The sequence below is a fragment of the Triturus cristatus genome, chromosome 4_1 (assembly GCF_964204655.1).
Source record: "Triturus cristatus chromosome 4_1, aTriCri1.1, whole genome shotgun sequence".
Lineage (NCBI taxonomy): Eukaryota > Metazoa > Chordata > Amphibia > Caudata > Salamandridae > Triturus > Triturus cristatus.
In genome coordinates this window covers 1,263,456,327-1,263,469,253 of record NC_140585.1, presented here as the reverse complement: position 1 = coordinate 1,263,469,253, position 12,927 = coordinate 1,263,456,327, and the positions used below count along the sequence as shown (strand labels likewise).

The 12,927-nt window shown below is 47.5% G+C and overlaps 1 long non-coding RNA gene across 7 annotated transcripts in view; it reads right to left on the bottom strand.

Moving 5' to 3' along the window:
• Positions 1–590: 590 nt before the first annotated feature.
• Positions 591–12,927, bottom strand: part of LOC146856555 (uncharacterized) — a 29,930-nt gene continuing 17,593 nt past the window's right edge. For 5 of the 7 annotated variants that reach the window (XR_014981515.1, XR_014981516.1, XR_014981518.1 and 2 more), the window contains 4 exons: positions 10,273–10,341; positions 2,547–2,666; positions 1,592–1,676; positions 591–693 (listed from right to left, as the gene is read on the bottom strand). This is a non-coding gene — a long non-coding RNA (uncharacterized LOC146856555). The remainder of the gene's footprint in view (positions 694–1,591; positions 1,677–2,546; positions 2,667–10,272; positions 10,342–12,927) is intronic. The other 2 variants (XR_014981514.1, XR_014981521.1) reach the window with 1 other exon arrangement.

The window sequence follows — 12,927 nt, the reverse complement described above, 5'->3', positions numbered from 1 at the left end:
ACCAGTCTGAACAGGGTAGCACCTGTAATACGCCTCATGAAATACTGCCTAACCAGGTGTTGGAAGGCAGTCAGACCAGAATTGTTCAGAAAAGCTGGGTTCAATGAAGGAGACTAAGCCCTAGCACTCATTCCACCGAGTCACCAGGAGGCGAGACATTCAAACGCTAAACAACAACTACTTCTCAGAAGCCTTAGAGTAAGGTTCCCAAGTGCTGCTGGGGATGCAGGCAAGGTAGCTGTGCTATTGCAGGGGCAACTAGTGAACAATGAATGATTCAGAGGGAGACCACCATGGCACTGTATACATAAATGCAATGGACACATCTAGAGCACTCTACCCCCACCACCCCAGCTAAACAAACCCTATTTTAATAGCTTCCATTGGGAGAAACTTATGCCAAACGCAACTTTATAAAATGAGGTCACTTTCCACAAGGGAAGGTATTGCCCACAGCAAGATACAGCTGTACTTTATCTACTAAAGATAGACCAGCGTCCTCTTTTGCAAACAATGAAGTGACAGGAGAGCCCCTCAGAGGAAACCTTGATCGCCCTTTCCAGTTCTCAAAATTAGTACAGACACAATAGTTCAGTTCAACACTTTATTTTTACAATAATGTGAAGCTGTGAAATATGAGACGGTCTGGTCACCAAAGATTTCCTCCAAGAGACTTCCTGTGGCAGGAGTCACCTACAAGAAAAGAAGAAGGTAAGTGAGGACAGCTGCAGCCACTAGAGATGTTAATGCATCCAACATTAGATTAAAAAGTTACTTCACCCACTCTGCTGTAAACCAGACAGATAATTTTCTTCTACAACCTACAGTAAAGAGAAGGCACTCCTAAGCATGCCAGTATATTTAAAGTAAGTAGAAAAATGGGGTCTGCACAGGTCACTGCCTCGTGAGCGCTGGTTTTAAACTAGAGGTTTCACAAACACATGTATACAACACCCCCAACTTTAGTTAATGGGCCACCCTTTGCAAACCAAAATTAGATCATTTGGGAGTTATTATGAAGCCTACAACCCCCCCATGCAGACATACATATGCCCCATTTAAGACCCATGGTATTCTTCTGTTATGGAACACATTTCTAAACATTGGATCATGTTTAGAGTTCCCTTTTACTCCTCAAAAAGATGTAGAATGTTTTCTATGCACCCTGTGATCTCCATATTACCAGTTTCCTTATTTTATAGCAGTCTCACTTAAAATGATGCAAAGCAAATGACAGACTTGTGTAAACAGTTAAATATTTCTGACTAATTTATCCAGTTGTCGTAGTGTTTGGTGCCCACAATTTATCAGTACATTTACTTGAAGACATTTTCCTGGAGACTTGGTTCTATCCCTGCTCTTGGCAAGTTATCCTACTGCAGAGTACACCTTTAAGAGTTCAATATTCTCATCCCCCTGGGTAAGTTCTAACATGGCGAGCCTTCACCATATGGGAAAACTGCATAGTGTGGACAATTAAACCCTTCTATGGGGACCTTCTGAACTACATTTCACTGCAAAACTGGTATCTGCCAGTCACAGACCACACTTTTGTATAGTGCATGTTGCGCATACACAACCCATAACTTACCTTTCATAGTGCTGGCAGATGCACAAAAAAAAACAGGCTTCATGCAGCAGAGTGGACAATTGAGCGACAGTTCAGCGGCAGAAGGCTGTGGAAAATTGCAACACATTAGATTTTGAAAACACTATATACTTGGTTTAGAGCGCAAGAATTGGTACAAAAAATACATGGGTGGGGGGAAATCAGGTTAACTCAACAGTAGAAGCTAAAGACTTAGTCTTGAAGGCTTCAGCCTTTGGTCTACTCCAGGGGTGTTACTTATGGTGACAGAGTAAAGTTTATTATGCAGTCTCAAGAAAGGCACTCGAGTGCTCCAAGATGCAAACTCGAGGTGAGATTAGACCAATCTCTTCTACTTCCCAAGAGGACATGAGCACTACAATCAGTTCATCCCTTTGGGGAATACAAATATAAAAAGGGGTAACCATGGGGGGGGGGGGGGCAGGGGTTCTAGCTGTAGTGCAGAAGTCGGCTAAAATTTACTTTTAGGGTTGTTACAGTAGAATTGAAGGTAAGAAAGCAGAATCTTATAAAATGTGGAATAGAAAGTGAGAATACAGGTAAGAGGCAGAATAAAAGCTTGTCAATTACTATGCAAACAAGTTTCTCAGTGGGTGTTTATAGTATTAGCCACCCAGAGGGGTGTGTACCAAATATGTGATGCCAAGAGACATCAGCAGTTATCCTCTACACTAGCTGTGAAGAAGCAACAGGCACCATTTGTGGCAATCCACATGGGCTAGATCCACCATGTTTTCAAAACTATTCTCAACTGGGATTTAATATGGAAAACAGTTTGCCCTTTGTTAGTGTATAATTTTCTCAACACAAGGTATTGCTTAGTGAATTCAGTTTTATTGCAATTTAAATTACAATTACTTAAAGACGAATTTCTATGATTTAGTTACTTCAGTTTATTTCAATTAATTGATGCACACAGTATAAAACCATGACTTACCCATAATGTTCCAAGTTTGATAACCAGTTCCAAGCAGTCATGTAGGCAACATAACCGTTCATGCTTCAGGAATTGGCGCAGCAGCGAGACACAGAAGGCTGCTTCCAAAGCGTCGGAAATCTGCAAGTACAAAGCTCAGGTGAAGAATACAATATAGTCAGTTGGGAAAGGGACTTGAATTTGTGCATACTGTACCAGCAATAAGGACTTCCAGTGTCAAAGGAAGCAGCTCTTTCTCCGCCAGAATGGTTTCTCCTCCAGGGATTTGATTATATTTCACTGCGAGATGCCTGAAGAGGCTTTCTGGGGCGCCCTTGGGTGCCAGAATTCAGGCTCTCTAGAGAGAGGTGACAGACCAGAGCCAATCTCTGCCCCCTCTCAGTTGACATCAGCACTGCAGCCAGTTCACCCAGTGGGACACCCCAGAAAAAAAAACGGGGGCCCACGTGGGGCCCCGGCTGCAGTGCTGAGGTCAGGCTTAAATATAAGCCTTTTTTTTTAATTTAGTCATCACATAGAGAGCGGGAAAGAGGGGAGAGAGCGGGAAAGAGGGGAGAGAGCGGGAAAGAGGGGAGAGAGCGGGAAAGAGGGGAGAGAGCGGGAAAGAGGGGAGAGAGCGGGAAAGAGGGGAGAGAGCGGGAAAGAGGGGAGAGAGCGGGAAAGAGGGGAGAGAGCGGGAAAGAGGGGAGAGAGCGGGAAAGAGGGGAGAGAGCGGGAAAGAGGGGAGAGAGCGGGAAAGAGGGGAGAGAGCGGGAAAGAGGGGAGAGAGCGGGAAAGAGGGGAGAGAGCGGGAAAGAGGGGAGAGAGCGGGAAAGAGGGGAGAGAGCGGGAAAGAGGGGAGAGAGCGGGAAAGAGGGGAGAGAGCGGGAAAGAGGGGAGAGAGCGGGAAAGAGGGGAGAGAGCGGGAAAGAGGGGAGAGAGCGGGAAAGAGGGGAGAGAGCGGGAAAGAGGGGAGAGAGCGGGAAAGAGGGGAGAGAGCGGGAAAGAGCGGGAAAGAGCGAGAGAGAGCGGGAAAGAGGGGAGAGAGCGGGAAAGAGGGGAGAGAGCGGGAAAGAGCGGGAAAGAGCGAGAGAGAGCGGGAAAGAGCGAGAGAGAGCGGGAAAGAGCGAGAGAGAGCGGGAAAGAGCGAGAGAGAGCGGGAAAGAGCGAGAGAGAGCGGGAAAGAGCGAGAGAGAGCGGGAAAGAGCGAGAGAGAGCGGGAAAGAGGGGAGAGAGCGGGGAGAGAGCGGGAAAGAGGGGAGAGAGCGGGGAGAGAGCGGGAAAGAGGGGAGAGAGCGGGAAAGAGGGGAGAGAGCGGGAAAGAGGGGAGAGAGCGGGAAAGAGCGAGAGAGAGCGGGAAAGAGCGGGAAAGAGCGAGAGAGAGCGGGAAAGAGCGGGAAAGAGCGAGAGAGAGCGGGAAAGAGGGGAGAGAGCGAGAGAGAGCGGGAAAGAGGGGAGAGAGCGGGAAAGAGCGAGAGAGAGCGGGAAAGAGGGGAGAGAGCGGGGAGAGAGCGGGAAAGAGGGGAGAGAGCGGGAAAGAGGGGAGAGAGCGGGAAAGAGGGGAGAGAGCGGGAAAGAGCGAGAGAGAGCGGGAAAGAGCGGGAAAGAGCGAGAGAGAGCGGGAAAGAGGGGAGAAAGAGGGGAGAGAGCGGGAAAGAGGGGAGAGAGCGGGAAAGAGGGGAGAGAGCGGGAAAGAGGGGAGAGAGCGGGAAAGAGGGGAGAGAGCGGGAAAGAGGGGAGAGAGCGGGAAAGAGCGGGAAAGAGCGAGAGAGAGCGGGAAAGAGCGAGAGAGAGCGGGAAAGAGCGAGAGAGAGCGGGAAAGAGCGAGAGAGAGCGGGAAAGAGCGAGAGAGAGCGGGAAAGAGCGAGAGAGAGCGGGAAAGAGCGAGAGAGAGCGGGAAAGAGCGAGAGAGAGCGGGAAAGAGCGAGAGAGAGCGGGAAAGAGCGAGAGAGAGCGGGAAAGAGCGAGAGAGAGCGGGAAAGAGCGAGAGAGAGCGGGAAAGAGCGAGAGAGAGCGGGAAAGAGCGAGAGAGAGCGGGAAAGAGCGAGAGAGAGCGGGAAAGAGGGGAGAGAGCGGGAGAGAGCGGGAAAGAGGGGAGAGAGCGGGAAAGAGCGAGAGAGAGCGGGAAAGAGCGAGAGAGAGCGGGAAAGAGCGAGAGAGAGCGAGAGAGCGGGAAAGAGCGAGAGAGAGCGGGAAAGAGGGGAGAGAGCGAGAGAGAGCGGGAAAGAGGGGAGAGAGGAGAGAGAGCGGGAGAGAGGGGAGAGAGGAGAGAGAGCGGGAGAGAGGAGAGAGAGCGGGAAAGAGGGGAGAGAGCGGGAAAGAGGGGAGAGAGCGGGAAAGAGGGGAGAGAGGAGAGAGAGCGGGAAAGAGGGGAGAGAGGAGAGAGAGCGGGAAAGAGGGGAGAGAGGAGAGAGAGCGGGAAAGAGGGGAGAGAGGAGAGAGAGCGGGAAAGAGGGGAGAGAGGAGAGAGAGCGGGAAAGAGGGGAGAGAGGAGAGAGAGCGGGAAAGAGGGGAGAGAGGAGAGAGAGCGGGAAAGAGGGGAGAGAGGAGAGAGAGCGGGAAAGAGGGGAGAGAGGAGAGAGAGCGGGAAAGAGGGGAGAGAGGAGAGAGAGCGGGAAAGAGGGGAGAGAGGAGAGAGAGCGGGAAAGAGGGCGGGAAAGAGGAGAGAGGAGGGAAAGAGGGGAGAGAGGAGAGAGAGCGGGAAAGAGGGGAGAGAGGGAGAGAGAGCGGGAAAGAGGGGAGAGAGGGAGAGAGAGCGGGAAAGAGGGGAGAGAGGGAGAGAGAGCGGGAAAGAGGGGAGAGAGGGAGAGAGAGCGGGAAAGAGGGGAGAGAGGGAGAGAGAGCGGGAAAGAGGGGAGAGAGGGAGAGAGAGCGGGAAAGAGGGGAGAGAGGGAGAGAGAGCGGGAAAGAGGGGAGAGAGGGAGAGAGAGCGGGAAAGAGGGGAGAGAGGGAGAGAGAGCGGGAAAGAGGGGAGAGAGGGAGAGAGAGCGGGAAAGAGGGGAGAGAGCGACAGAGAGCGACAGAGAGCGACAGAGAGCGACAGAGAGCGAAAAGAGACTTGGGAGCATGGTCACGATGGCGTCCGAGTGAGACTTGTCAGAATCTCCAGCATTTAGCTTCCCAATTACAGCCAGGTGCCGGCCCTTTTTGCAAGGAACACACCGGGAGTGCAGTGGTCCGCTCTTATGAACTGTGAGGGAGAGGCATAGCCACAGGACCGAGATCCGCGGTTGCTGGGAGCAGAGTGCAACTAGGCCTGCAGCACTGAGCTGGAGCCTGCAAAGTGGATGTAGACTCCTAGGCCTGTGGGCCGCACCCTCGATAGCGAGGGGACCTACGGGAGCCTGAAGGAGGCTGGGGGGGCCCTGTGGCGGGCCAAGAAAACAGCTTAACCAGGGAGGCAGCGTCGGAGGCCCCGTTGGGCAGAGCTAGTCAGATGCAGCAACAATCCAGGGGGAAGTCCGGGAGCACAGCAGGGACCTGTGGAAAGAGGTGGACGCCATGCTGAAGTGAATCAGCATCTCACCATGCTTGGAGCTTCTGGGGGACTGCTGTGGACAGCTTGAGAGGCGGCCGGGATATTGCGGCATGGCCAGGGCACAAGTCCTAAAAAAAAAAGTGGGGGGGACTCTCCAAGTTAGACATCACGACAGGAAGTGACATCACGACAGGAAGTGACATCACGACAGGAAGTGACATCACGACAGGAAGTGACATCACGACAGGAAGTGACATCACGACAGGAAGTGACATCACGACAGGAAGTGACATCACTTGTGAGGCAGATCCATCATTTGCATATATTGCAAGATTTAACAATTGAAGCTGCTTGGTACTTAAGCCTGTGACTTAAGGTCCCTGTATGGAGGAATTAGCAGCCCAAATGTGGATGAAGTTTGGTGTACAACTACATTAGTCAAGCCATTAAGTGCTGTAAGCGAGGCATACTAAAACATGGGACCATGAACAAAATCAGAATGTGTGTTGAAAAAAGCCAAAGAAAACTACATACTAGAAACTACAATAGTGATTATCAAAACTTTAAAATTTATTACGCTACCGAGAACACGACATTTAAATTTGACAAGTATAATACACTGGGACCATGAGAGAAAAAAATGCAAGGTGCACACTGTACAGTTTCAGCTTGATACTCTGTACATCTGTTATTGCAGACATTATGGGACACGTTATATTGCCACAGGATGTCTGGCCATGGAAAATTTGTGAGACCGCTTAGATCATTGAAAGCCATCAATTAAAAACAACCATGCGTCTGCATATCTTTTATTGTGCTGGGCTGTAGGATCTACCTTTCTAGATTGAGTATCATCTGCATGGTAATGGGCAATCAACCACCTGTTCACAAATGGCACTGGATTCCAAAGAGGCAGAGGAGGACCCATGAGGTTAATGAACATTAATGAGGAAAGGCGTCCGATACCAAGGCAGTTTCGTATGGGTGACATCATCAAGTTCATTGTGCTGAAACCCCTTACGCAGTCACAGGAAGTGTGTTTATCACCCTCAAAACAGGTTGCAGTTTCTCTGGAATGTCATTACCACCATTATCAATATAGTCTATAGGGGACACTTTGCTTAAATTGTTTGGACACTAAACGGAGGAGCTTAGCACTGCCAACTGCCGGCTCACCTGTCTTTCACTCGGCGCCCTTCCACCTCTTGGCGCACCCGCTTCGCGGGTGCCCCTTCGCCCGTGTTAAGGAGAGGATCACACCTGACGTTTGCGAGGAGTACTGAGGAGGAAAAGCGGCATCAGGCGTGTGGCTGCAGCGGGGCTGCGAGCGTGCGGGGACTTCAATTCCCAGAAGTCCCTGCTAGACCGACGGAGAGCTTCCGGTCCGCTCTCCCTGCTGGCCCGCCCCCCGCCCTCCTGAGGCTTCAAAACACCAGTTTGCAGTTAAACGAGTGGGACACTTTGCTTAAATTGTTTGGACACTAAACGGAGGAGCTTAGCACTGCCAACTGCCGGCTCACCTGTCTTTCACTCGGCGCCCTTCCACCTCTTGGCGCACCCGCTTCGCGGGTGCCCCTTCGCCCGTGTTAAGGAGAGGATCACACCTGACGTTTGCGAGGAGTACTGAGGAGGAAAAGCGGCATCAGGCGTGTGGCTGCAGCGGGGCTGCGAGCGTGCGGGCACTTCAATTCCCAGAAGTCCCTGCTAGACCGACGGAGAGCTTCCGGTCCGCTCTCCCTGCTGGCCCGCCCCCCGCCCTCCTGAGGCTTCATAATAACATCCTACTCCCGCAGCGCGGGACGCAGCCCGGGCAAAGACAGGGCCGTTTTAGGCCGTTAGAGACCGTGTAAGACCGGACCGGGCCATTCCTCTTGGTTTTTAACTTTTGTGCCACATTAGTTGACCTTTTTGCCCTATTCACACATATTCGTAAAATTCCTCTCACACAATGTTCTCGCGAGAAACTAGGAGTAAGGCTACTAAGATCTCCAAAAAGGCTACAGGCACCCTAGATGATTTTATCACCAGGACCAATCTCTCAATTGATAATGAAATAACTAAACTTCAGCACAAAGTCTCAGTAGAACTTGAGAGTGCTAGGAGGCTCTCATCTGAATTTGCACTTGGAAAAAAATCTTCTCTAGGCAGTATTGCAACCTCCAAAACGCCTGATCGCATTATTGGCACAAAACCAATTATAATTTCGGCTGAGGTCCACTCAACAGCAGATGAAACAACTCCTCTTAATTATCAGGAACCTCCTGGGCCTTCTGTTAGAGCCGAAACTGGAAGCCTATCACTGCTGAATTTTCCAAAGGAGAGTGCTGAGGATATCGTAAATGAGGAGACCTGTCAGCTACTAGCTGAGATAGAGCCTAATAAAGGCAAGTCATCTGTTAAGGTTGCACCAAAACACAAAAGAAAACGCAAACACCTAACCACTTTCGCTAGGAAAAAAGCAAAAGTAGCTCTTAGCCATAATATCACGGGGGGAACTCCAAGTATGCCTATTGCAACAATTGACATTGTTCACGATGTAGCCCCAGCAACTGTAGAAAATACTAATGCTATTACAGATGAACAAATCTTTATCAGCATGTCTGATCACTCTGCTAGTGAGGGGCAAAGAGTCTCGTCTGATATGGCAGAACAAGATGGTGGAAGAGAAGAATTTTTAAAAATAGTTTGGGAGACTCTAAAGAGACTACTCAAACCACTAGAAGTCAGGCTTACTGACATTGAGAACCAACTACTTGAAGTTGAGAAAAGTGTTATCACTTTGTCAAGTCTAAGCCTCAACTGTACTGATGTGCCTAGAGCCATCCAACAAACTCCAGTTCTCGCCCCGGCCTTAACAATAAACACATATTCATCGACTGTGCAGCAAAAAAAGGAGGGGATAGTAGGGAATACTAAAGCCAAACAACTAATTAGTAGTACTAAAGATAAATCTAATTTAACCCCCTCAACTTCTACTGTTGCAAATGCTACCAGTAAACCCTTTCAGAAAAAGCAGGTACATAGTAAGACTTCTCAAATGCCAATTGCTCCCTCTACCCACTCCTCCAACCAGAGCGTATTAGTCCCAAATAAATCTCGATCTAATCCGCCTGCATTTTCCCATATTCCTTCTATAAGCAATCAATCCCTGCTAGATAAATCTTCTATAAATACTACTCATAAGTCAAACCACCAGTCTAGCCACACGTATAGTAACTTTAGAGGAGGGTATATAGATCTGCCCCCAGACGCTAGTCCATTTGTAGTCGTCCTCACAGGGGTACCTGAATTGGATAGCCAATATGAAGAAAATTTCCAATCTTTAAAAAATAAAGTGATTTTTTGGCTAGACAAATATAAACCCATTCCTAACCAGATGAAAAGTAAGATTCTTATGGTTAGGAGGGTACCATGGGTAGGGCCAACGGCCAAATCAACCACGGGTGACTGTATTGTCATATCCTTCGAAGAACCCCAAAGTGCTGAACTAATATGCAATTGGAAATCGTATGGTGTGAATCCTTCCATCGAAGCTAGACCCTTACCATTTTTTTACCCTTTACCTAGACCCATTCATCATGTCCCCAAGTGGAACTATGTCAACCATTATTATGGCAGTGCTCCCAATTTGGTTAGACATGGTGATTATAATATGTGGTCTGGCATTACCACCTCCAACAGATTCAGTTGCCTTGACGCTGTTGATTGACTTGCCACTATGCCTGACTGTATCTCTAATTTATATGACTCCTTCTGTAGCATGGATAAAGGTAATACCAAACTAAAAAATGTATTACATTTGCATGATGAAGATCAGACCATTAAGGTTAGGATGCATAGGACGGTCTCAATTCCCCAGAACGTGGAACTATCTTACAAAGCCAGAAATGTATGTTATAGTAAAGCTAAGGGTGGCCCGGCTGGGGGATCTAATACCGTAGTGAAAGAAAGAGTCAGGGATGCAGAGAAAGACATGCTAAATCCACAGCTAGGCATTTTATCTAAACAGTGTGTAGTCAATCACTCCAATGTCACCCAGAGTCTATCACCTCGTCTACTTATTCCATCTTGGAACATCGCAGGTGTTTGTAAGAACTTAAAAGACCCTGACTGGGCAGACTATATTGACATCTGTGATATTTGTCTGCTACAAGAAACTTGGGCGATAGAAGTTCCACATCGGGTAGGATTTAAAACTTATGGTATTGAGGCAGTACAGTCCAATCGAGGAAGACCATCGGGGGGCCTATTAATTTGGCTAAAAATCACCTTGCCCATGCAGGTTGATCTTGTTGACACAGGCTCCCCGGATATCTTGGCCCTAAGGGTTACTCCACCCTGTGGAAACAAATGTTACATAATTAATGTTTATAATAGACCGATTGGCCACTCCAAGGTTTCACCAACATTTGAAGCCCTGGATCTCCTCTTGAAAAACGTAGTTGGAGACATCCCGGTTATCTTGGGAGGAGACTTAAATTGTAATTACGAACCTGTTCTGGGCATCTCTGATGTGTTTGAAGATGAGGACCAAGCGTATAATATCCCCCAGCTTGGTACCTCAAAATCTGTAAAATACTCCACATTGGCCAGCCAATTATTAAGACTCACCGCAGACCACGGCCTTAGAGCAGGAAATGGCCGTCTCCCATCGGACTTGCAAAAACAACCAACCTTCTCTAAAGCTAAAAGTAGTCTAGATTTTGTTCTTGTTTCTCTTAGCATCTGGCATTTTTTGATCGATCTGAAAGTAGTAAGCAGGGGGGAAAGCGATCACTATCCTTTGGAACTTTACATCAATATGAATTTGGTTAGTGATACTACCACAATATCAACTGTAAGCACGTGTGAGGACGTCCTTATAAACAACAACAGACGTGCAGTAAGATGGTCACGTGTTCTGGCGGATGGTAAGGCCTTAGCATTGGTATACTCTCTTTTTGAGCAAACGTTTGCACACACAGTTGACCATGCCTTCTTACCTGAACATTTTGATCATTTTGTTGATCTCCACAAAATCTTCTTTTCAGAACTAAAAACGTATCTATCAGATATGCCGAGAAAAAAACAACAAACTATAAGAGTGGCTAATTACGGAAAGTTATGGTATGACCACTCGTGTAGGATTGCTAAAAGAAACTTATTGCTTGCCATTAAAAACAAGACAAAAGAAGATGTTAATCTTGCAAGGGTTGAATACAAACGTATACTTAAAACATCTAAAAGATTATGGGAAGAATCAATTTGGGCTGAAATGTTAGCTGCAGCAAAAATTAATGATAATGTTGGCTTCTGGAGGCTGGTGGCTAATGGGGGGCATGCTGGGAGAGTTGTGAAAGATGTATTCCTTGATGAGATGACCTGGGTAACTCACTTTACAAATCTTTATAAACAATACGATGGCGATAGTAAAGCGAGTTTAAGGTGCCCCCCCTTTATTGATTCTCCCATTATTGAACCCCTCAATTTTACACTGGATGAGACAGTAAGGGCGATCAACGAACTTAAAAACTCCAAAGCCCCTGGTCCTGATAAAATACCGGGGGATCTTTATAAACATGAAATTGACGTCTGGGCCCCATATGTGAACCGCCTTTTTAATGCTTTATCATCAAACTGCAACTTTCCTGATAGTTGGCGTGCAGCGGAGATTGTGTTAATATTTAAAAAGGGGGATAGATTGACACCCTCTAACTATAGACCCATTAGTCTGATGGACACGCTCCAAAAATATGCTAAACACTTGCTATTCAGGATCAACGACTGGCTGGAAGACTCGAACATAATCTCCAAATTTCAAGCTGGTTTTAGGAGTAGGACCAGCACTATTGACCAAATTTTTCGATTTTGTTGTTTGATTTGGAAGTATGTGCACATTAAAAAAGGTCACCTGTACGTTGCCTTCGTTGACCTGAGGGCTGCATTCGATCTTGTCCCACGCAGTCTACTTTGGAAAACTCTAAGAGAAATGGGTCTACCGGGATGCCTCCTAGCCCAATTAGTCGAGCTACATGCTGATAACTTTGCAAACGTTAGGTGGGGCCCTAATGGCGAGTTGACACGTAATATTCCCATTGAACGCGGGGTTCGCCAGGGATGTGTCCTGGCCCCTACCTTGTTTTCGCTGTTTATTAATGATGCTCCTGCTTATCTGAATGTCTGTGTTAACGATTTGCCGCGGCTCAATGGTGAAAGGGTGCCTGCGTTGCTCTTCGCAGATGATACATTACTTATATCTCAAACAAAAAAGGGCCTCCAGGCACTCCTTAATTCCTTCAGTCGCTATTGTCAGATAAAGGGCCTGGAAATCAATGCTGACAAAACAAAATGCATGTCATTAAATCCCAGTATGCCAGATAGAGGGTCTTTAACCCTGAATAGCCAAAAACTAGATATTGTGGAAAACTTTTCCTATTTGGGTGTTGTGCTTGATTCCAAACTAAGTTGGAAAGCCCAAATCGAGAAAAGCAAGATAACATATGCCCAAAATGCTAAGCCAATTCTGTGTAAAATGAATACTAGCACGAGTAAAAGTGTAACCCCGGTTTTAGAACTTTTTAAATTTAAAATACAATCTGCTGTGCTATATGGAGCAGAGATATGGGGCGCATGGGCCAAGAATAGCTTTCAAAATCTGGACAACAAATTCATGCGTGCTTCTGTAAGGGTCCCTAATAGTACACCTCTTTTACCTCTCCAACTTGACCTGAACCTTAAGAGAACAGACCATCTAGCTATCTTAAGACCATTAATATTCTGGGTTAGGCTTTGGTCCACCCCGGAACTGATAGAATATAGAAATGGTCTACATGAACTGATGACCCTTGATTCTTTTAATTCCATCCAATGGCTAGTGCATATTAAAAAATGGTTTACACTCCTGGGCTTATATTCCTTGTGGGAGGCTCCCGAGAAATTGCCCAC